Source organism: Periplaneta americana, chromosome 8 (assembly GCF_040183065.1).
Source record: "Periplaneta americana isolate PAMFEO1 chromosome 8, P.americana_PAMFEO1_priV1, whole genome shotgun sequence".
Lineage (NCBI taxonomy): Eukaryota > Metazoa > Arthropoda > Insecta > Blattodea > Blattidae > Periplaneta > Periplaneta americana.
This window is the reverse complement of record NC_091124.1, coordinates 140451166-140477096: the sequence shown is the minus strand read 5'-3', so window position 1 is coordinate 140477096 and position 25931 is coordinate 140451166. Positions and strand designations below refer to the sequence as shown.

At 35.9% G+C, this 25931-nt stretch overlaps 1 protein-coding gene and 1 pseudogene across 5 annotated transcripts in view; both read left to right on the top strand.

Moving 5' to 3' along the window:
- Nucleotides 1-25931, top strand: part of LOC138705106 (blood vessel epicardial substance-like) — a 902265-nt gene that overhangs the window by 307368 nt on the left and 568966 nt on the right. The gene's annotated exons all lie outside the window — the stretch shown is intronic.
- On the top strand, nucleotides 23641-25919 carry LOC138704368 (uncharacterized; annotated as a pseudogene).

Below are 25931 nucleotides of genomic sequence, written 5' to 3'. Positions count from 1 at the left end.
AAGTTGAATTTTGACAACGATTTGAAATTAATTCCTAGACGCCCAAATACAATCATCGGAAGTGAGAAACAACTTTATGCTGGACCTATTCCTATTTCTACACAAAAATACGTCGACCTGATGTCTTTAAAGCTGGTTATTCCAAGAGAGTATCATCCATTTTACGAGGGTCTTCATAAATAATTCAGTAGATAAAGGACATAAAATGTGTAATACTTACTATTGTGTTCTTGTAGGCATACTGCATTACTGTATTTGAATTATATTAAGTTCCTCAAATTAAACTTGGGTTAAATTAAGATATGTTAAATTGTTTATTTCCTTCCTTTCGCTATGAGATCGATTTTCAGTAAAATGCAAAAACTCGTAACTTTATCTTTTTTCAAAGTTGTTTGTGTTAAAACCTCGTATCTCACAAAAAGGCCCCATAATTTATTTATAATGCGTAGTTAATATGAATTATATACATTCAACATTTGGTTTAATAGTAGATATTAAACAATATTGGTGTCACACAGATTGAATCAAAATTGTGGATATGAGACAGTTTTTTCAGTTTCCTGAAAATTGTGGGTTTTTGAGATACGAGGTTTTGCTATCTTAACGACGATATGCAGGAGAGCGCATGTTGTTTAAACTGACGTTGTAACAGTAATATTATCTATCCAATAGATGACGCAATGGTAACCACATTCCTTTCACGGTTAATCTCCTGGTTGGAGAACAGTAGGTACGTACGAATATTGTAATTTCAGAAAGTTATTAATGTTACATAACAAATAGATCACCTTATTCGTCTCGCTACTTTCTAAAAGAAGTGTAATTATTCCTTCACTGGTATTAAATTAAATATTGAATTTAAACTTGGTCTTAACATTCTGACGTTTACTGCAGTGTGCCATTTTATTCATGTAATTGCTGTATTTTCTGTTTAGACGTCCAGGTATCTACGTATACTGTCTTGTCCACTCACTCTTTGTGCAGTATCGAAGCTGTGTCTTAGCCGTTGCTTATACCAATGTTGGCTGATATAAAACTTTAAAAAGGAGTTGGAAGATGTAACAGTTTCTGAAGCCCACAAATCCAACGATATTTGTTACTACGGATGTTAAAGAATAGCAGTTCCTCCAATATAATTCTAAATTTAAGTTTTAAAATCGTTTTAGACGCCAAAATGTTTAGTCAAATAACTATTTCATGGACTTTCTGCAACGGAGACATTATTACAAATTTAAATATATTCATAATTGACCTTAGAGCAAAGACGACGTTGTCTCGTGGTATTTACTCTCATTCAAGAAATCACTATTATAATACATGAATAATATCAGGCATTTATTGTGTGCCGGTGTTGTATTGCATGGAAAGGTCGGATATATACCAGGAAAACTGCTGGATTTGAATGATGATAGAATAAATTTATTCCTCTTCGTGTGTTCAATGTTTCTGTAATAAATTATAGGATAATTTGGTTTAGTTAACTCCGAAAAGGCTGGATTCGGTGTGATGTTATTTCAGCGAAACTTAATATACAAAATTTCTCTGACAGCGGAAATAAGATTAACGTGACTAATAATTACTCGTGTTTCCCATTTAGGCGATGTAATGGAATATTATTATTATTATTATTATTATTATTATTATTACTATTATTATTATTGCAGTAAAAAGTCTGTAAGGGATACGTGTAATGAGTTAAGGATATATGATGAAGTTGTGGTAAGGGAAAGAGGAGAAATTCATTGTGACAGTAGAAATAGAATTATGATTTAGAGAGCTCTGTTCTATACGTATAATACGACGAATTTATGGAGAAATACTGAAATAACAACACGGGAAATAGGAAAATGGTGAAATAGTGACAAGAGAAAGAAAATTGTTAGTTATAAAGAATGGTGAAAGAGTAGTAAGAAATGGATGGATGGTAAATTTCGAATAAATTATGAAATAGTGGTAAGGGAAAAATAATTAAATTAGTTAAAAGCTGAGAGTAAAATAGTGTTAATAGGAAAGAAAAACGGGGTAGGAACAAATAGTGAAATGATGGTAAGACAAAAGGATGAAGAGTTCAGAAGAAATTAAGAAATGGTGGTAATGGAACAAGAGGAGTAGAATAGTTCTACTCCTCTTGTTCCATTACCACCATTTCTTAATTTCTTCTGAACTCCTCTTGTAATGGAAGGAGAATCATGGGTTAAGAAAAAATGATGGTAAGGGAGGAAGAATAATGGGTTAAGAAATGATGAAATGGTAGTAAAGAAGAAGTAATTAATGAGAATAATAAGTAATGGAGAAGTAATTGGATAATAGTAAAGGAGGATGTATAATGAAATTGGGGAAATGCTGAAATAGTTGTAAGGAAAAGAGAATGATTATTTAAGACGGAAATGGTAAAATGGTGGTAAGTGGAAGGTGATGGTAAGAAATATTGGAGAAGTATAAAGAAGGAAAATTTGAGACCAGGGTGCAGATTTTTACATTTTGAATTACTTTATTCCTTTCTTATTAACTATGGATATTTGAAAGCGTTTATGCTATTCGTACACTGTGGAGAAAGGTATGTGTATTATATATTGCGTAAAATGAGCTAAATCATTGCTTTTAACCGTGGAACAAAATATGTTAATTTTATTGCATCTACCCTACAGTGCTTAAAAGTTACGTCAAGCCTAAAATGTCCTAAATCAATGTTTTTTTCTGTGCAGCAAAATATGTGAACATTTTGGAAATAAAAATGACCAAAAGCTATGTCATAGCTTAAAATGACCTTAATCATTGCTTTTGAATGTGGAGCGAAATGTGTGAATTTTATTGGACATAAAAATGACAAAAAGTTATGTCGCATCCTAAAACGACTTTAATCATTGCTTTCGACATAAGGCTTCCCTCCCCCGCCACATTTTGCGGGTTTTTGTTCTGAACTAAACAATATTGTATGGTACTTTATTAAAAAATACACCCACCAAGTACAAGCTCGTGCGTTTATATGGAGAGGAAGGGAAAGAGTTATACGATTGTTAGTAATACAGTGTTGTTACCAAAAGAATAACTGTCGTACTGTAGCGGAATTAATTGGACCATCGAATCTTTGATTTCGATTCCCGCGTCGTATTACTGCTGTTCATTAGTACACGTTGTTTTGTTCTGTTGATAGGTGTAGCGATATCCACGTCCATTTCCCTGCTGACGGAATTGTAATGTTTTGCCAGACATGCCTAAAACAAATCCTCTTAAAGGAAGTTATTCTGCGGATAATTTAGAATTCGTTGTTTTGATTCCTCTTCCCTACCATAGTTTCAAACTTGTTCGCTGCTGTGGTTATGTGGATAGCACGTGCTGTTCGAACTACGCGTTCTCAAGTTCGATTCCAAGCCTGGTCAGTGGAAGAAATTAATATTTCGTCCACGGGACTGGGCGTTTGTCCGTTGTCTAGTGATTGTCCTGTGATGTCTCAGCGGTAGTCCTCTGGCCGTGACCAGGGAAGTCCGAATTTTAGAGACGTCTAGTGTACCCTCAAATGAAAATGTTTCTCCCATCTGCATTTTTGTAAGTAAAATAAAAGGAAATATGTATGAAACGTATTTTTGAACTGTGAAGTCATTTCCTCCGTGTGATTGAATCAAGAGGATGTGAACAAATTGAAGTTTCTTTACTCTCCAGTAAAAATCAATTATTCTACCGCAATAAATTAAAGTACAATAAACTAACTTTAATCATTTCTCCATGTTCTAACAGCATGTCTTTCTCCAGGGAGGAAGTAAACTGGGTGGCCAGTGTCGTAGATTTACAAGAAGTTCGTGAGAGAAGATTCCAGGGAAAATTAGTGTTATCGAATATTAATAGCTCATGTACGCTATTGGCTCAGGCAGTGATGATTTAATTTAATTTAATTTATTTAAATCCATCACCAACAGAAGCAAGCTTCCAATTACAGGTGGCTTACATAGATATATACACAAAATACATAATAATAGAAAGAAAACAACAAAACAAACAAGACAAACGAAAGAAAGAAAATACATAATGGTAATAGATGCTAGAATATAATATTACAGTTATATATAGTGCCAAATGTCAATATAATGATACAAAATTATTTAAAAACTAGAGTAAAAACATTATAATACACTTCTTCATAATTTAAATATCTAAGGAAATACAATTCTTTTTAATATTGTATGAAATTTTTCAATTGTTAAACTGAAATCCAATTGAGAATCACAGTTTAAAGACAGAGTTGTAAGTATTACACATAACAACCAATGGAGAGTTCTTGAAGAAAACAGTTCTGGGAATGGGAATAATAAAAGGTTGCCTATGACGTAATTCTGTTCTTTTTACATTGAACTGAAGGAATTTAAGAAAATCACAGTTATTCAATATACCGTTAACAGTCTTATAGAGTAAAATTTGGTTATTTATTAATCGTCGAGATTTTAAAGTTTTATAATTAAATTCAAAGAGCAACTGATTATATGAAATTTGCTTGTCATAAGACGACGAGTGATGTTTTTTTTTTTTTAATATAAATAACGTAAAAATCTTTTCTGTATCCTTTCTATTTTCATCTGATGGGACTGGAACTGAGATGACCATATTACAGACGCATACTCTAGCTTACTTCTAACTAGAGTTTTATACATATAGGGTATCTATAGTATTTATATTTTTTCATTCTTTTGTATTTCTGATTATAAATCCTAATTTTCTATATGCATCAATTACCACGTGATTTAAGTGCATTTTAAAACATAAGTTGTGTGTAAAATAAATACCCAAATCCTTAAATGATTCTACTCTAGGTAACTTCACACCATTAATTTCATACGAATTTTGAGCAACTGTCTTATTTTTAGAATATGTCATAAAGCATCATTTATTAAGATTTAACAGAAGAAAATTATCGACACTCCATCTATATAGTCTGTCCAAATCATGCTGTAGATCAAAAACGTCTTATTGTTTGTCAATGACTTTATACAATTTAACATCATCAGCATATATTAAACATTTAGTGTGCAAAATCTGTTTAGGTAAGTCATAGATATAAAGTAAAAAGAACAAGGGACCAAGATTAGATCCTTGGGGTACACCCGAAGTTACTGTGAATGGTTTTGATTTTACTTGATTGAATGAAACATACTGCTGCCTGTTTGTAAGATATGACGTTATTAACTGTAAGTATGAAAAAGATAATCCAAAACTTGTATGGTCAATTTTATCAAACGCTTTGGAAAAGTCAAGGCATATCACGTCTAAATTTCTGCGATTATGTAATGTATTAAATGCCTTTTGTGTAAAATTAATTAGATTTGTTGTGGTAGACCTATGGGTGTAAAATCCATGCTGATTTATATCAATTGTACTATAAACATGTTGAAAAATTCGTGTATATAGAATCTGCTCAAATACCTTGGACGGGGCACAAACTATTGCAATGGGTCTATAATTTTCAATTTTACTATTATCACCGGATTTAAACACAGGGCAAACCTTTGTTAATTTCCACATTTTCGGAAAAGTTTTTGTTTTTAAAATTAAATTATACAACAAACATAAAGGATACATAAGTACTTCGAAACAAGCTTTCAATACATAAGGAAGTAAATCATCTGGGCCACAAGATTTTTTTAGGCTTTAATTTTTTTTATAGGAGTCAAATATTCTTGTCTAGTTATAGGCTCAATTGTTAATGGATAATTAATATAACCCGGTATTACAGTATTTTCCTTTTGAAGGTTGTGTGACGGTTTTGAAGGTTGTTTATGATGATGATGATGATGATGATGATGATGATCATGATTATGATGATACCTAAAACTAAATTTTAACCAATGAATACGGAAAGTAGTGCTTACAATAACTATTTTCTTTGTTTTGAGAGTTCTTATCTTTCCAGTTCGCATACCGAAAAATATTATATTAAGGCCTGGAATTTAGTTCCAATAAATTTTAATTTCATTTTAGGTTTCATATCTAAAATAGGCTTTTACATTTGTGCTTCTTTTAGTAATATTTAGGAACAATAACTTAATTAGAACTAAACATCAACGCAGAAGAAGGTAGAGAAAACTACGGGAAACTTAACAATGAACTAATGTACCGCAAGTAAAATGTTTGGACTTCACAGATAAGAAAAGCAAATCCATGTGGTTTATACAGGACGAAATCGGAAACATAATAACAGACAGACCAGGAATACTGAACATTTGGACGACATATGTGGAAGAGTTATGTGAGACAGGAATTGTCCACATGACTTGGCTGTAGAAGACGAAGCAGATGTATCAGAAGACGAAAAAAGACTTTAAGGGAAGAAGTTGAACTAGCGCTTAAGGAAATGAAGAATGGGAAACCAACATGAGTTCGTGGAATCCCCAATGAATTAGTGAAATGCTTGGATGAAGACAAGAAGGAAATTATATTATTATGCAACGAAATATATGGGCAAGGCAACTGGCCTGAAAGTTTCACGGAGACACTATTGCTTCCAATACCGAAAAAAAATAACGCAAAGAAATGTAACGAGTTTAGGACAGTCAGCCTGATATCGCACTCGGCGAAGATGCTTCTTCGAATACTGAATCGATGTTTATATTCTAAGATGGAAGAGCTGTTGGAAGAGGAGCAGTTTGGCTTCAGGAAGAGAAAAGGTATGAGAGATGTAATTGGACTGCTACGAACATTCGACGAAAGATACCTAGAGAAGAATAAAGAAGTGTATATAGTATTTGTGGATTTAGAAAAGGCGTTTGACAGAGTGGATTGGAATAAACTGATGGGGATCCTAAAGAAAATTGGCGTGGATTGAAAAGAGAGTAGGCTGTTCAGTAACCTTTATATATTATGAAACAACGAGTCAGTCAGGATAGGAGAAGAAATGTCGGAAGGAAGTGAAATGGGGAGAGGAATACGACAAAGATGCCCTTTACCACCTACTCTGTTCAGCATCTGTTTGAAGGATTAGTTAAGAACTGTTTTCAGAACATGGGAGGAGTCATAGTAGGAGCAAGAAGAATAAAGTGTGTAAGATTTGCTGATGATATGGGGTTATTAGCAGAATAGGAGATGAGACTAAGGAAGGGATATGCTACTGGAGCTAAATGACTGCTGTGAGCAGTATGGGATGAAGATAAATGCCAACAAGACAAAGACCATAGTTATAGGAAAAAAAGTAAATAAGGTAAATTGCGAATTCTAAATGAGGCAGTAGAGTAAGTGGACAGCTTTAAATACTTGGGGTGTACTATAAGCAGTAACATGAGCTGCTGCCAAGAAGTCAAAAGGAGAACAGCAATGGCAAAGAAAGCTTTTAATAGAAAAAGGAGCATCTTCTACGGACCTCTGGAGAAAGAACTAAGGATGAGACTAGTGAACTGGTTTGTGTGGAGTGTAGCATTGAATGGAGCAGAAACATGTACATTACGACGAAGTGAAGAGAAGCGAATAGAAGCATTTGAAATGTGGATATGGAGAAGGATGGAGCGTGTGAAATGGACAGACAAAATAAGAAACGAAGCTGTGTTGGAAAGAGTGGTCGAATAAAGAATGATGCTGAAACTGATCAAAAAGAGGAAAAGGAATTGGCTGGGTCACTGGTTGAGAAAAAAACTACCTACTGAAGAATGCACTGGAAGGAATGGTGAACGGGAGAAGAGTTCGTGGCAGAAAAATATATCAGATGATAGACGACATTAAGATATATGGAACATATGCGGAGACAAAGAGGAAGGCAGAAAATAGAAAAGACTGGAGAATGCTGGGTTTGCAGTGAAAGACCTGCCCTTGGGCAGGACACTATGAATGAATGAATTACAACAAAAGTATTTATTTACATAACTAGTACAGAAACTGATACAGTGTTGTATGAAAGGATCCATAATTACTGACGACGATAATTAGTGAAACAGTAATAAGAAAAATAGAGTAGAGTTAAGGAGTAACAGTGAATAGTGATTGTGAAAGAAAGAAAAAAATAATTAGTTAGAGAGACATGGCGAAATTGTGATAGGGAAATTTTTTTGGGTTATTTTACGACGCTGTATCAACATCTAGGTTATTTAGCGTCTGAGTAAAATGAAGGTGATAATGCCGGTGAAATGAGTCCGGGGTCCAGCACCGAAAGTTACCCAGCATTTGCTCGTCTTGGGTTGAGGGAAAACCCCGGAAAAAACCTCAACCAGGTAACTTGCCCCGACCGGGAGTGATAGGGAAAGAAATGTGGAAATGAGGAAATATAGATAATTATACATATGTATATGGACCTATAGGGGAGTAGTGGGTACAGTGAGACACAAAATATTAAGACATATGTATGCAAGTGATAATTCAAGTATTTTAAAAATCAAGTGCAATAGAAATAGACATTAAAACATGGAGTATAATAATACATAAACAAAAATGTTAAAGATAAAGGACAGAACATACAATACGTGTTTGTCAAAAAAATGCAAATGTCTCACTGTTCCCATTCGGGAGGGTATAGTGAGACACCACACTGTTTATTAACGGACTTTGAAAAGATTTGCATTTATTTCAAAAGAAAGGAAAGCTTGCTGTCTCTTTATCTTCACATGTTCTGTAGGCTTATTTAGGATCATTTTGATGTCTGACTTCGAAACCATTGAAACATTTGGAAAAGTGAATTTTCCATGACATTTAAAACTTTTGCGAAAAAATGAAATCAATTTTTGGTGACAACAAAGCTCATAATTATAAAAATGTAATGTAATTCTTTATTATTTTTTAACATTTTCTTAAATTTTGTCAATAACTTTTTTATTTATGAAACCATTAAAACGTAATGTAGGCGTATCCATTATTTTAAGCTACAATCCCTAAATTGGTTACTAGTATGTTCATTTTTAATGTTAGTTACTGGTAAATGTAATATAATTGCAGTTTGTTTTTGCAAATCATTGGTACATGGGAACAGTGAGACGTATCAGTGTACCCTTCAATGGCATGTCTCACTGTTCCCTTTACGCATAGTTCATTTAAAAATGACGCCATCATTTCAAAATTAAAATAAGAAAGACGAAACTTTGCCAAACATAATCTCAAATACCATAGTATTAGGTAACAAAACATTCACATTTATATCTCATTTGTATATCCAGTATAACCTTCATTAAACACAAGCCAATATTTTACTTCTAGAGTGAAAAATTAAGAATTATTTTTTCATCACTCACCTTTATAACTAGAATCAAATCGAGTATGAAAGTACTGTTCCTTTACTCATGCAACATGCAACTTCACTGTTACCAACATCTCAACATCAAAATTTACCATCTAATAAAAAATTTCTCACTGTTCTCCCTGTCTTACTGTACCCACTTCTCCCCTACAGAGAAAATGTCTACACCACAAATTTCACTCGATCTTTTTCTTCGTGTCCACCGTGGAAAACTTACACTGTAGCTGTTTTACGACAATTCTATGACATTTGGTGTTCTGTGTCTATGACCATGGTACAAAGGTATGTTCAAAGTACGCCGTTATTGCTTCTAATAGAGTTGTCGTGTCTATCGAATTCTGTCTCTGTTTTTCGCATTTTTTCCACATCACTACATTTAAGTTTCTGACGTGTAAATCACTTGTTGTCAGTGAAATGTATGTACGGTATTTATCGGTGTTTGGAATTCGTACATAATCGACAAGCTTTATTAATACGCTAAATTACTAGACATTGTCGAACCGCCGCTTCTGAATTTGTCTGTTAACGTATAACAGTGGACCGTTGAAATTGTAGTCGGTGCTTTAGTTATATGTTTTAATCTATAGGCCTATATGTATAAAAGAAAGGAAACTGTCTTTTCGCCTAATGTTTTGTAATAAGAATTTTGTATCATGTATTTTAAAATTGACAAGATAATTTACTCTGAGATATTTAAGATATATCTATGACAAGAGCCTGAAAAGACACTGAGTCCAATATTTTATTTTAAAGTATTGGTAAAAGCCAATCGAAGAGTTACCATATTTTAAGATACACATCTGTTAAAAAAAAAAAAAAAAAAAAAGGACGGGACAATATTTCTGAGAAAAATTATCCTATCCATCAGCATATTATATTGTACTATGTTCGTAGCTGCATGGTATATGGGTACAAAAAGTTCCCAAAAAAGAAATGAGACAACTGTTGGTCGTCGAAAGTTAAAGTTCTACAGCGCGGTTCACGCGATATCGACGTAGCCAGGAAGACATCTGGTCCTGCATGCGTAGCTATTTTTCATCCTACTCCAAAGTATATACTAGTGCAAAATGTTATCAGTTGTCTGTCTGTTTCTGGTGTAGGTCTCCTTTTACGTCCTTGATCGTTTACCTTTTATGAAATTTTAAATATAGGGGAACTAGGCCTAAAATGACATACCTTAAGGAAATCTTGAAAAAAAAAAAATGTATTCTTACCAAATTTGTTTTGGTCAATTATATATAATTGATACTACAACATAACACATATATTAATATCAACAGAAAGTGGAAAATACTGACAATCTTTAACTGAAAGATATGTTTGAAAATAGACAAACTATGTCGTTTTAGCCAAGTTACTAGGATAAAATGACACACTTATTTCAATTTTTACATAGTTAAAAAAAATTGTTCTCTTAGATACACTTGCACATTCACTGTGTGCCCATGAGAAACATTTCTTGCACTCTAGCCATGTTTCTTCTGGTTTATATTGACTGTAAAATTCATTGCAGTAGAGACAAGGTGCATCGTTCTCAACATCACCATCGAAGTCACTCTCTTCATCTTGGTCCCCGTTGCTTAGATCAAACTGAAGCTGTGTTTTTCCTCTGTTTGCTGAACGCCTTTCTTCTACAACTCTTCTTTCAACTTGCTTTAATTTTAATTGGTTAATAAAAGACCGGCTCGATTTGACGTGTTGTCTTCCTTCTCGCCACAGATCTAGTGTCAGAGAGAATCGGGGAGATCTCTTGCTGTGTCACATGAGGTAAAGGCCTCGTTTGTGACGTTTCCTCTGCTGGAGCAGTTGTTGGTGATGGCTCTATCATATGGCCTTTTGCATATTTTTGTTGTTGAACTGCTCTTCTGTGTTGCACGCTTTGGCCCGTCTGTAGGGACTGCATTCGTTAGAGGTCTGTCTGTGGGCGCTGTGGGACTAAATAAGTGATCAGGAAATATGTCCGAATTGAGTAGACAAATTCCTGTTGAAGAAAATCCACCCAATGCATTGGTGATTGTTGCAGCTTTTCCATAGACTTCAGAAAAGAAGACCGCAATTTGAAACTGTGTAATCACCCATCCAGGATGGTTCTTCAGCCACTTTATAACGGCCTGATCATAATATGTTTTCAAAGGCACGAAAAAAGAGACATCAAGTGGCTGGAGTCGGTGGGTGCAGTGACAAGGGAAGGCTAACATGACATGTAATCACTGTTGCCGACTTCTGTGCACTATAGAACTGTAAATCCAAACTCATCTTACAATGTTTTCACAAAAGCGCTTTTTGGTGAAGTAGGTGCAAGTAAACTTCAGACTCGCCAAGCCTAGCTCATTCATAAGAGGATACATCAGAGTAACAAAATTCAGTGCATATAAATATTGAAAATATATTTATTTTAGGAACTTAAGGTTTTATATATTTTAAAGAAATCCCCATCTCACCTATTTTAAAATCAGTTATCTTTACGAAAAATTGAGTCGAACAATGAGAGAGATGCCACTATATATTGCATAATTTCACAGAAGTAATCACTAATCAGCCATTGTAAACAAATTTGACACCAATTTTGCAAATCGCTATCGCCCATAATATATGGCTTCTCATTTCCAGTCATAAACATGCATTTGGGTAAAATTACATAGTATGTCATTTTAGCCAAGTAGGTATGTCATGACATACCACCTACTTGGGTAAAATGACATACTATATCATTTTACCCGGAATGAAGAAGAATAAGAAGTAGTGTTAGTACGACCTAACCTCTTTATGAATTTGGATATTGTAATGCTTTTTATATAGGGAAATATTCATGTTTTCAGTCGTGAACATTATTTCACTAATATCTGAAGCTTAAAAGGACAAAAAATACATAACATACCTCAACAATATTATATCGTCTTGCACTTTTTTCCTTTAGCTGCACCCGCTTCACCAAAAAGCGCCTTCGCTTGCTAAAATTTGGATGTAACCACTGTTTCCAGCTTCTGTGCACTATAGAGATGTAAATTCAAACTCAGCTTACAGTGTTTTCACAAAACACATAGTATGTCATTTTACCCAAGTATGTCATTTTAGGCCTAACTCCCCTACCGTTTAACACGAAAGTAATTCGCCAAAGAGAGAGAACAATACTAATTTTGAAATGACAAATGTAGACGCACGGAAAAGACAGTAACGTACATTGTAAGGACCACGACAAAGACAATAAGGACTACGACAAGGACAAAGATCAGGCCCACGATAACATATTACAAGAAACATGACAAACACCACGACAAGGATTATGATGAATACCACGACATGGACCACGGTAAGGATTACAAGGACCAGCACCAAAATAAAGGACTATTAGAAAGAGAACAAGGACCATGATAACAAAGATGAGGACCATGATATATACTTTGACGAGAAACACGGCAAACGCCACGACAAGGATTACGATAAATATCACAACATGGGCCACGATAAGGATAACAAGGACCAGAACCACGAGGACTATTAGACAGACAACAAGGACAACGATAAGGAGGTCCACACCTGTGGAGTAACGGTTAGCGCATCTAGCCGCGAAACCAGGTAGCCCGGGTTCGATTCCCGGTCGGGGCAAGTTACATGGTTGAGGTTTTTTCCGTGGGTTTTCCTCAACCCAATATGAGCAAATGCTGGGTAACTTTCGGTGTTGGACCCCGGACTCATTTCACCGGCATTATCACCATCTCATTCAGACGCTAAATAACCTAAGATGTTGATAAAGCGTCGTAAAATAACCTACTAAAAACGATAAGGACCACGACAAAGATATCAATGACCTTCATAAGGACCATAAAAAAGGACAAAGATATGAACGACAAGGATCAGAATAAGGATCACTACATGAACCACGGTGAGGAAAACGATAAGGGTCACAACATGGACCACGACAAGAAGCACGATAAGGACTACGACAGAGACATGAAACATGACAAACTCAAAAATAAGAATCACAATAAGGACCTCAATATGGACCACGATAAGGTTCACATCAAGGACCACGATAAGGTTCACGACAAGGACGACGATAAGGATCACAACATGGACCACGTTAAGGATCACAAGGGCCAGGATAAGGATCACGGCGTGAACCGCGACAAGCACCATGACAAGGATCAAATAAGAACTCCGACATGTACCACGATAAGGATCACAGATATGGGCCACAATTAACACCACGACAAAGATCACGATAAGGATTACGCCATGGACAAAGGCAAACAAAACAAGGATCACGGTAGTAACCACGACATGGACGACGATAAGGACTTTGAAATTTAACAGGATAAGGACCATGACAAAAGCAAATAACATTATGAAGACCATTACGAGGACGACAAATGGAACAATAAAGAACATTACAATGGCAACAAGTATTATGATAAGGGCCATGGAAAAAACGAGGACCGTTCTTACGACTGCGATAAAGACAAGGATCACGATAGGTATCACGACGTGGACCACGATAAGCACAACAACGATCACTATAAGAACCACTACAGACGCTAAATAACCTGAGATGTTGATACAGCGTCGTAAAATAACCTACAAAAAAAAAGAACCGCTACATAGAGAATAAATACCACGATAAGGATCACGTCAAGAACATGAAAGGAATGTGATTAGAACCAAGAAAGAATCATGAAAGTAACACGAAAGAATCACGAAAGGATCGCGTTAAGGACTGCATCAAATATAACAAGGACCACGACAAGGACAAAGCAGAGACAAGGACCACGATAAGGATGATGATATGGCCCACGAAAAACACTTTGATATTGATCACTATAAGGACCACGACATTGATCACGAGGAGGAATATGATAGAGATCACAAGGACCACGATTGCGATAAGAACTATGAGAATGATAAGGAAAGACAAGGACAACGATAAGGACAAAGACAAGGACCACGATGTGGATCATGACATGGGCCACGACGAGCACACTACAATGGTCATGAAAGGGACCATGATTTTGGACCACGATAAGGATCACAAGGAACAGGATTGCGATAAGATCTATGAGATTAAGAAGGACGACTATAGCACGACAATAACAAAGACAGGGGCTACAATAAAGATCCCAACATGGACCACGACAAGCACCATGAGAATGTTCACGATAGGGACGACATGAACCACGATAAGGATCACGACAAGAACCATGATAGGGACCAAGACCACGATAAGGACAATGACAAAAGACAACTACCTAATAAGGTCCATGACAAAAACAGCCAGGAAGACTGTTACAATGCCAAGAAGGACCACAATAAAGACAACAAAGATCAAGATAAGGGACATGTCAAAGACAACAAGGACCACGACAAAAACAATAAGGATCACGATAAGAACCGTGGCAAGGAAAACAAGGACCAATATAAGAAACGCGACGTGCACAAAGACAAGGCCACGATAATAATTACGAAATGGGCCACAATAAGGACAGAGTTTACGATAAGGGTCACGACATGAACCACGATAAGGACCTAGATCACTGTAAGGACCATAACAGAGACAACAAATACCACGATAAGGATCATGATAAAGACAATAAGAATGATAAGGGCCATTGTAGTGACAAGGATCATGATAAGTACCACAATAAAAAGACAAGGACCAGGATAAGAAACATGACAAAGACAACAGTGACCACTATAATGACCGTGGCAAAGACAACAAGAATCATTATGAGGTGTACGGAAACGATCATGATAAGGACCACGATATGGATCACGATAATGATCACAAGTACCAAAACACGAATCACGACAAGGACCGTGATTCGCGTCGTGATACTTAGGCCTATCGTGGTTCTTGTCGTTGACCTTGTCGTAGTCCTCATCTTGGTCTTTGTTGTCTTTGTCAGGGCTCTTATGCTGACCCTTGTTGTCTTTGTAGTGGTCTTTACTGTGATCCTTGTCTTTGTCATGGTCCTATCACGGTTGTCTTGTCCACACCTATGGAGTAACGGCTAGGGCGTCTGGCCGCGAAACCAGGTGGCCCGGGTTCGATTCCCGGTCGGGACAAGTTACCTGGTTGATGTTTTTTTTTTTCCGGGGTTTGCCCTCAGTCCAATATGAGCAAATGCTGGATAACTATCGGTGCTGGACCCCGGACTCATTTCACCGGCATTATCATCTTCATCTCATTCAGACGCTAAATAATATTAGATGTTGATACAGCATCGTAAAATAACCTTGTAAAAGAACCAGTTGTCTTTATTGTGGTCCTTATCGTGGTCTTATTCATTATCGTGATTCTTATTGTGATCTTTCTTATAGTGCTTGTCGCAGTTCATGTTGTAGTCGGTGTCATCGTCCTCGTCTTTGTCCTTGTCGTGGTCTTTGTTGTTTCTATCATGCTCCTACAATTGTCATTTCAAATAATAATGTCTTTCCCCTTTGGCAAGTGACTGTTGTTTCACACGGTAGATAATGTCATCCTCAAAGTGGGGTCTTAAGATACTGTACGGCAGTCTGCCCGATCACAGATTTACTCAGGATATTTTCTACAAAGCGCCATGCAACTAATTTTGAGCTGAGCTATATTATAGTAGAGGACGCAAGACCTGCCCTGTGACCTTATCATGTGCCGTGGCTATATCACCAATGGGTATAGAGTGGGAAGACAGATGATCTTTCATGTCAGTAGATTCACATAATATTAACCATCATGAAACAAACTCTCTTTCTGATAGCTCATTCTTTCCCCTGTCACACAGCTCATATGCCATATCTCACCTTCTCATGTATATAATACAAAAATTTGCACAGTTGTAATCTTACAAAATTGTGACTTATTCCACATCTTAAAGCTTCAGTGTTAATCTATAGCATACAGTAAATGAAATGAAAAACAACTTGATTTAAAGCCTTCTCGATGATGGGAAGTCAGCACACTCGCATGTTTCCTCTCTTGGAACGTCTTCCTAAATGGCCCGGGCTATAATATTCTTTGTCAGTATTTTGAATGGGAACTTGCGTGCGGTGAGACTAAAAAGCTGGATAAATGCTGTCTCTCCGTCTTGTCACTGTGGCTGATACGGTTAATATTTGAAATTAGTTACTTAAAATCAGTTTCTTAAGGCTTGTTGTGAAAGCATTTTACATTTTTCAATTTCATTGTAATTTTAGTTTTTAATATATATGCATTTACACTGTATATACTGTATATATGTATATGTATAGCTTATATGTGTAATATAGAAATAGTGTAATTGCATTCATTAAACAAAAGTGTCGGCCTCGGTAGCGTAGTCTATATAGCGCTGGCCTTCTCTGCTCGAGGTTGCGGGTTCGATCCCGGCCTAGGTCGATGGCATTTAAGTGTGCTTAAATGCGACAGGCTCATTTCAGTAGATTTACTGGCATGCACAAGAACTCCTTCGAGACAAAATTGCGGCACACCCGGCAAAGCTGATATAATCTCTGCAGTTGCGAGCGTCGTTAAATAAACCGAAAATTAATCATTTTTAAATGAACGTCTATAATGGTATAATTTCTAATTTTGTATTGTCTGTGATTATTAACACTTAATCTCAGGACTCTGTAAAACTGTATTTCAACGTTTTTCAGAGAAAAAAATGTTTGGTATAGACTAGAATCGAACCTGCTTTTTTCTGCACAGTACGCAGAAGACTTTGCGTCTGAGCTACTGAGACGACACGAAAGTTTGCAATTCTGCGCGGAGTGTCGATCTAGTCATGGAGGTTCAAATGTCGATTTAAGTACACGATTTATGTAGGCCTATATACTAGCCATACCCGTGCGCTTCGCTGCACTTGTTAGAAATAATTATTGACTTAAATCTTAATACAGTTTTGTATTTACCTAGTGAATAATATACTTTTTTATGTTGTACATCGTTGGCTCCTGAATCATTTTGAAAGTTGTATTTAAAACTATGAATTTAACTGTTATTATCATGCAGTACTTTCTGGAGTTGTTCAATCAATTTTACTTTTAAGATTGATACTATGTTAGACCTAATAGACAATTGGTCAGCGTCTGAAATGAAATATACTTGTAAGAACTGAAGGCTCTTACTCTCAGCTCAAAGAAGATTTCCAATTAAATGATAAGCCAATGCTTGAACGTTAAATGATGGCGTATAACTTGACTTTATGTAAGTGTTCGCGTAGGCTTCCGCGGCTGGTGTACAAGGTGTGTGGATAAGCTTCAGGGCTTCTATCGCGTTGTCTTGGTGTTATTGGCTGACGTTTCGACCGATGGCCACAACACAGCGGTCGAAACGTCAGCCAATAACACCAAGACAACGCGGTAGAAGCCCTGAAGCTTATCCACACACCTTGACTTTATGTACTTCTTTTGAACCAAACGATACCACTTGAAATAAGGTGTTGAATTGTCTTATATTGTTTAAAAAGTGTGTTGATAACGGACGTACTCCTATAAGTAAGTTTTTAATTGGTTAGTGGACTCTTGAATCTCGGGATGAATAACTTTTACAATGGCGCAGCATAATCCGTTTGGCTCATTGGCCCATTTTTTACATTGCATTTATTGCATATTTTATTAATTTTATCTATTTTAACACAATTCAAATGAACATAGTTAATATTTGGATTATAGAATAATAAAATGATAAGCTAACGTACTATTACTGCATACTAAATCAATGCACTCGTTCGTTAATTAATTCTCTGAGATGAAAATGAATGTGGTACATAAATATTATTTTAAGAAATAGAGGAAACGAATATGGGTAAATTAAGAGAGCAGGAACACTATTTCGTGATATTTTATAAAATAACTCACCTCCAGTGAGCTCAAAGGTAAATACTAATGATTACTCCATATTATATGTGTTGTATTTTTGGTCTTGGGAAAATACTTATCTTTACGTCAAAACTCTTAAAATACTATTATGTTCTGTGGACAAAAAGAAACAAGTGTATAAAATTAGAGTGTTTAATGTGAACCAAATAAAGCTTAAATAATCAAATAATATAATATTGCTGCAGAATATAAAGTTTTCTATGCGTAAGAATCTATTTCAGTCTTGAATAATTTCGGGGGAAAAATTGTTCCGGGGCGGGCATCGAACCCGGGACCTTTGGTTTAACGTACATTAAACCAAAGGTCCCGGGTTCGATGCTCGGTCCCGGAACAATTTTTCCCTCGAAATTATTCAAATCAACTTTGCAGGGAGTTAACCTGAAATCTTGATTTGTATTTTAATCTTACTTGTCTTCGATTCATTTACCGTAATAGCATATAGCATTATTTCCATCTAGAGAAACTACATTTTCCATTGGTGAAATAATTATACAAATCTGTTAAGTTGCTTCTCAGATTACTTCATACAAACACACAAACATTCTCTGTATGTTAATATTGATGAACATTTATATATTCCCATCATACAATTACATCCGTATAAAAGTGTTAAAGGAATAGCTTCCATTTGTTGTAGTGCTAGTTTAAGGCGGCGCTGATAAAACGCATTGTCATTTTAAAACTCGTGTATCTCGTTAAATATCAGTCCTATCAAAATGTTACATAGAATAAAACTTATCGGAAATCGTTTTTAGAGAAACTTTTGTTATGTAATATTTTCCTAAAAATCAATAATAAGCGAGATAGGCCTATTTCGATTTATTTAATTCAGGCCCCCTCATACCCCCTCTTTTAAATAAAGTATTTTGAATGTCATATAGCCTAAAATCTAATTTAGAACTAACTTAATTTATATTCAAATTTTCATATAAATCGGTTTAGCCATTATCGCGTGAAAAGGTAACTAACATCCAGACAGACAGACAGACATAGAAACAAAAATTTCAAAAACTCGATTTTTGACCTCAGGATGGTTAATTATACATGTTGACACCAATTATTTTTGAAAAAGAGAAAATTACCAGAAACATTTTGGTTACAGATTTATTATTAGTATAGATTTATCTATTACTTACAGTACGTCATATTACCATATTTTTTGCAGTTTTTGAAGTGCATTTCGAAATGATAGTAACAAACAAAACAGCTTTAATTTAAGAAACTCAAATATTCGTTATCTTGTGTATCAGTGCTCTGGTCTCCGATCATGTGCAGTGTCTTAGACCTACATCTGAGACTTAAGAATATTCCATCGTCTCTTCCTTTTTTGGGGAACTGTACGTGTTGCAGCGGCGATAAGCGATGCTATCGACGGTATGAACGAAGAGTCACATAATAAGTGTATTCATGTTGTACATAGATAACTGCACTTCAAAACTGACATATAACAAGTGATTGCTATTATTTGTAGGCCTATATTACGAAATTGTGGGGAACAAATATTAGACTTTTAGATGTATTGTACTCGTTTCTTTTGCAGTGTTTTTTATTTACTCAATAATTAAAGTATGCATGAACATCATGTTAGTAACATGGCATTTACAGAACATAAATTTAAGTAAATATTCTGCACATCCAATAAATGGAAGAAGAAATTATGTATTTTTTTAAATAATTTCATCATTTGTATGAACCCATTTTGAATCTTGCGTACACTACTTTTAACACTTGAATATAATTAACTGATTAACTAGTGGACTTACTAGTGTTAATTATGTAAGATTTGTCCGGCTAGCACTGGAACAGCTGTACATAATTAACACTAGTAAGTCCACTAGTTAATCAATTAATTTATATGAAGATCTATGGGAGCACGAAAACATACTTTTGACTCCTTGAGAATGAATGTATTAACGTTTTATTATATACTTAATATGGGAATGACTTGCTATGGAAAGAATGTGGAAGCTGTTATTAAAGACCCATAATAGTAGAATTCCTATTGATTGGAATGCATTAATAAATGCTTTTCTTATCAATTATTTCAAAGCGCATTCCTGCAGAATATGTAATAAACATTCCATAGACTTCCTTTCCTTTCTTATTAACAGTACTGAAGAACCATTGTGTTGTATTCATTCCACCAGCTACTTAACTCCAAAGTTTGTCTAATATAAATATATTATGATGGATTTATCTGTTTGGTCTCATAAAGCTATCCTCATGGATATTGCGCTAATATAACTTCCTCCAACCCATAGAAACAATATTGACGTTTGTACTAGACCTATTCAAATTATTATAGATTTCATTCAACAGCTGATAATGCAATGCCGCATCATAATCGATAGTGCTGAACATGAATCGATAATCATGCATGATATAAACGATGAAAATGAAATTATTCACAATCGTCGCTTTTATCTTTTGTCACATTTCTTATCGCTGCTTCAACATGAACACTCCTATAGAAATCGCCACTCTTGTGGCATCGTCGCTAGTGTCGATTAATGCCGCTCCAACATGTACAGTATTAGAAAAAAAGTAACGGACCAAGTCTTGTTGGAAGTCCTGCTGTATGTAGGCAACAAGTTTCCCAAGACTGTCCACAAGTAACATGTATATAGGCGCTGTTGTCTACTGCATATGCGCAATGCGTTGTAAGTGGAACTTGATAAAATTAGACGACCCATTTCTTTTTTCTGGGATTTTAGGCGCCATGCCTTGGACTAGGGATATGGAATGGGAACTCGTTCGAGTCTCCATGGAGGAAGAAATGTCCTCATGAAATTTCGGCCAATGTACGGGAGCTACAGTGAATGACTAAATTCGGTATCATAATCGAGCTATAACGGGTGGAATCATCGTTCTAATAAAACGTTACTCCCATACTGCTCGGATGAGCACAGGAGTAACGTGAATCGGCCTTGATCCTCCATCGATTGTCACGCCAGAACGCTGGGTTGTTAAGAGGACTATTTCGGAAAAAAAAAATTTTTTTTGTGTTTTTAATATTACTAAAGATAACTGATCAACAAAATCAAAACAGATAAAGAATGGGTGATTCTTATAGCATTTTTCGTGCTGATTTCAAATCTGTTTTCAAAATTGTTCTATCACCTAGGAGTTCTGAGTAATTATATGAAATCAAATTTAGACTTTTATAGTATTGATACCTTGTAACATTTTACCTAAAATCATATATAGGGGAAAATAGCCTATATCGTACCGGCGCCGATTTCGTACCACTATTAATATTGAGGAAAGTATTGCATGCAGGAAACATCTGAGGAATTTTTCATGAAATATAAATAGAAGCTGACACTCATTCAGTTTCCCGCCTTTCACCCAAGACAACAGCTGTATTAAATCGTGCTTAATAGTAAGTTCTGATTTCTCATATAAGATTTTCTTACTCTTTCGTAAGCTTTTATTAAAACATTGAGTTAATTTAATGAATGTGTTTTATTACACCTAGATTGTTTGCATTATTTAAACGGTAAAAATAGTCACTGTAATAGTTTTGTTTAGGTTATAATCTGAATAGTTTGCTTTGAGTGCTAGTTTCCTAAATCGTACCATTGAAAGGTTGCTCATATCGTACCAGTACGATTTTGGCAACGTGAACAAGTAACGTTAGGTGCATAATATTTTCAAATTTCAGAATATAATAGATAATGATCAAACAAGAATACGGAAAATCGGAACCAAGTGTTGTACTTAAGGCACTGGATGAATTTCGATCCGGAGCAGTGGGATTGAAGAATGTTGCCGTAAGTACGAAATATCAAAATCGATTTTCAAGCGAGATTTGATGGGCAAGGTAAAGAGAGGTCTGGATCGTCGTGCAAATGGATCCGTTAACGGGACGCTTTGTACAAATTTAACGTTGACGGAACGGGTTTTTCCCTAAACCAAAGATTTCAGTTCAAACGAGAACGAGAAAAAGTGTTCAGTAAGCTGTTGTGCTAACTTCAAGTCCCTGTAAGAATCAATTGCAGCAGAAGAAATCGAAAGGAAGAACTTCAAGGGGAGAAAAAAAAAAACAACAAATCAGCTATCAAAATGAACGAAAAAGGCATCTAAAATTATTGATGTTAATGTAAAAGAAGAGGACTGGTTTTATTTTATCTGTGAAGAAGCTGTCATTATGATTCCTTGCTCTCTGTGCAATCAATGGGTGCATGAGACATGTGCAGGAGTTTCTACGGCTCATTTTGTCTGTGACGTGTAACGACAGAATCTGACAAGTAGGTAACTTTCATATGTAAATAAGATTGAATCTTAAGTGACCCTTCGTTTTACTAGATCTTAATAATATTTAAGATTTATATATTACAAAAATCTTTGTATCTTAAAACATCTCTTCTCATTTATATTAATAAAATTCCATATTAAATGATAATAATGTAATGAAATATATTATTTTTATGAAGTTCTTATTGTGCAAATTATGTATTTTATTGGTACGATTTAAGCAACCTATAGGTACGATTTAGGAAACTAGGCTCATAAATCGTACCACTTGCAAGAGTTTTAAATAATGTCCTTTAAAACAATTTATAATTATTTAAAAATTCTGAAAAAAATATATATATTTTGTGTCCCAAAGTACTGTCTCAATGTCTAACAGTATATGCAATTAAAATCCCTTCCCATTTCTAAACAATTGAAGAAAAACTAAAAAGTGGTACGATATAGGCAACCTTCCCCTATTTACCTTAAATATGTGTGAAATACGTACATTTTAGGCTATACTTCGCTTAAGAAACATTTCTCTTGAATATCCAGCGTAGTCTGACAGAATATTTGGGCTCCATTTTTCCTGGTAGCGCTTTTCATTTCAGAAAAATCCCGATGAAAACACTCCTCATGTTCGTCGCTCACTATCCGAAGGTTTTTGAGGAAAGGAAAAATAGATGAGAATCTAAGAAGTTATTTTGAGAGATATGACACCCCAATCACGTTACAGTTCTGAATCTGCTCGCTGACAAGTTCTCTGTAATCTTCTGATCTGTGGTCCTAGAAAGTAAAGGCGGCTTCACAATTGCCCGGGAATGGCAACTAGAACGAGAAGGGAAAGCCGAGAAACGAGAACGGGAATACTAATATTCACAACTGAACGGAAAGCTGAAGCATCTGCGATATTCTAATGTTTCAAGATGGACGACGACGAGTTAGTCACATATTTTGTACTTATTTTAATATGTGTTTTAGTCGCTCAGAGCACTAAAAGAAGGTAAATATTACTCCCTATAGTAAAATAAAAAGACATTTAATGTCTTACACAAATTTAATACGTATGAAAGTGGAAAATGAGAAGTTCATTGCACTGCGTTTCTTAATAAGGTTATGTGCTACTATCTAGTCGACATCATGATGTTCGTTACATTGTATTCCCTATTTTCAGATGGTGGATTCGACCAATGAACCAACAAAGAAATGAGCGTGGAGCATTTGTGAATATATTCAAATATATAAAGGTACATGATCATGAGGCGTTTTACAAATATACAAGAATGGAACCCCAGCATTTCGAAAAAATATCATTAGTGAAACACAAGCTACTCAAGAGGAGTAGGCGAGAATGCTCGAGCCCAGAATTTTGATTGGCGATGACTCTAAAGTATCTGGCTCATGGTGGTTCATTTTTAAATCTGAGTTGGGAATTCAGAATTGGGCAGTCTACCGTTTCGAAAGTGATCGCTGAAACCTGTGATGTCTTATGGGAAGTACTTTATCCTTTATATTTTCCGTTTCCCACCAAAGAAGAGTGGTGAAATATAAGTGAACGTTTCCTAGAGAGGTGGGACTTTCCCAATACTCTAGGTGCCATTGATGGAAAACATGTCCAAATCCAGTGCCCTTTAAGATCCGGTAGTATATATTACAATTATAAACACACTTTCAGTTTAATATTAATGGCATGCTGCGATGCAGACTATAAGTTTATCTGGGCTGACATTGGAGCATATGGCGCTGAAAGCGATGGTGGTGTATTTAGAAGAAGTAAAATAGGAAAAAAATTGGAGAATGGATCTGCAGAACTACCCGAACCTCGCACTCTACCAGGCAGTAATATTTTAATGCCATATTTCTTTGTAGCAGATGAGGCTTTTCCTCTAAAGCAGTATATTATGCGACCTTATCCTGGTATATACACTGGTCAAAAAAAGTTAAGCATATTTCCAGTTTACCCAATACCTGATATTTATGTTTCTTTTGGTTTTATGTGGCACGTGTTATGTTTACCAATTCAAACTCTTTCATTTGTTTTGGTCTGCATCACTAGGTAACGTCCAAATCACGGCTAGTAAAGAAAAGCCTGTAATTCGAGCAAAGTTCAGTCAGTGTCATTTTGCTTCATAGTGCTTCATAGTGCAGTAAACAAAGTCTGTAATTCGAGCAAAGTTCAATCAGTGTCGTTTTGCTTCATAGTGCTTCATAGTGCAGTACAATGGCTCGGAACATCCTTACAATGGCAGACCGCATCAAAATCATCACTTTTATGGAACAAAACATGAGACAAGTTGATGTTGCTAACATCCTTCATGTGAATCAGAGTATTGTCTCCAGACTGTGGAGAAAGTTCCAGGAAACCCAGTCAATAGCAGATCGACCTCGCGAAGGCCGTCCACGCAAAACAACACCAGGTCAGGACCGGTATGTAAGGTTATCTGCACGTAGGAACCCTATAGCCTCAGCTACAACTCTGCGCCATGACCTGCGCGAAGCCACTGTGTTGTTGTAAGTAGCCAAACTGTGCGCAATAGACTTCATGACATAGGGTTGTATGCTCGAAGACCACTCAAGACTCCAGCACTCCGTCCACATCACAGGGGTGCTCGTGCAAGATGGGCTAGAGCACATGAGAATTGGACACGAGGCCAATGGACCAGAACTTTATTCTCAGACGAAGTGAGAATGGGCCTACACCCTGACAACAACTCTATTCGCGTATGGAGACGAACAGGGGGAACGAAATCATCCCTCAATGACCGTGGAACGTCACCAACAGTTTGGTGGTTCAATCTTGTTTTGGGCAGGTGTCATGTTTGGCCGCCGCACACCACTGGTTTCAATAGAGGGAAACATGACTGCTGCCGTGTATGAGAACAACATCCTCCAACCCATAGTAAGTGGTTTTGCAGAGACTGTAGGAGAAGGGTTCACTCTACAGGACGATAATGCTCGGCCTCATCGTGCTCATAGTGTGCAGCGGTATCTTGTAGAACATGGGATCCGAAGAATGGATTGGCCAGCATGCTCACCGGATATGAACTGCATAGAGCATGCGTGGATCTTTCTCAGGAGAGCCATTTCCAATCGTCCACATCACCCATTAACGATTCAAGAACTCAGGAATGCTGCCTTGGAAGAATGGGACAATTTGCCTCAGGAGAGCTTAGATGCATTGGTACTGAGTATGCCCCGTCGCATACAAGAGTGCCTCAGGGTTCGTGGAGGACCAACACGTTATTAAACAGGGTACTGAAAGCACCATCTCCTTTTCTTTGATGATGTACGAATTTCAACTTCCCTTATCTTTTCCGTTGTTTCCAAACAATGCAACTTTTTCATTTCATATTGAGTCCATTGTTAACAAATAGTGTATTTCTACTTTTAAGTTTATTCTGTGGAACCAAGAAACCCAATTATAATTTATCTATTTTATTTTAATTAATAAAAACAGTTATATGCCTAATTATGCTTAACTTTTTTTGACCAGTGTATTTAGGAGAGAAAAAAATATTTTTAATTTTAGACTGTCTAGGGCTAGGAGAAATATCGAAAACAGTTTCGGTATACTCGCAAGTAGATGGAGAGTTTACAGACAACCATTGTTATGTTCAGTGAAGACTGCAGAATCAATAATTAAAGCCACATTATGTTTACATGA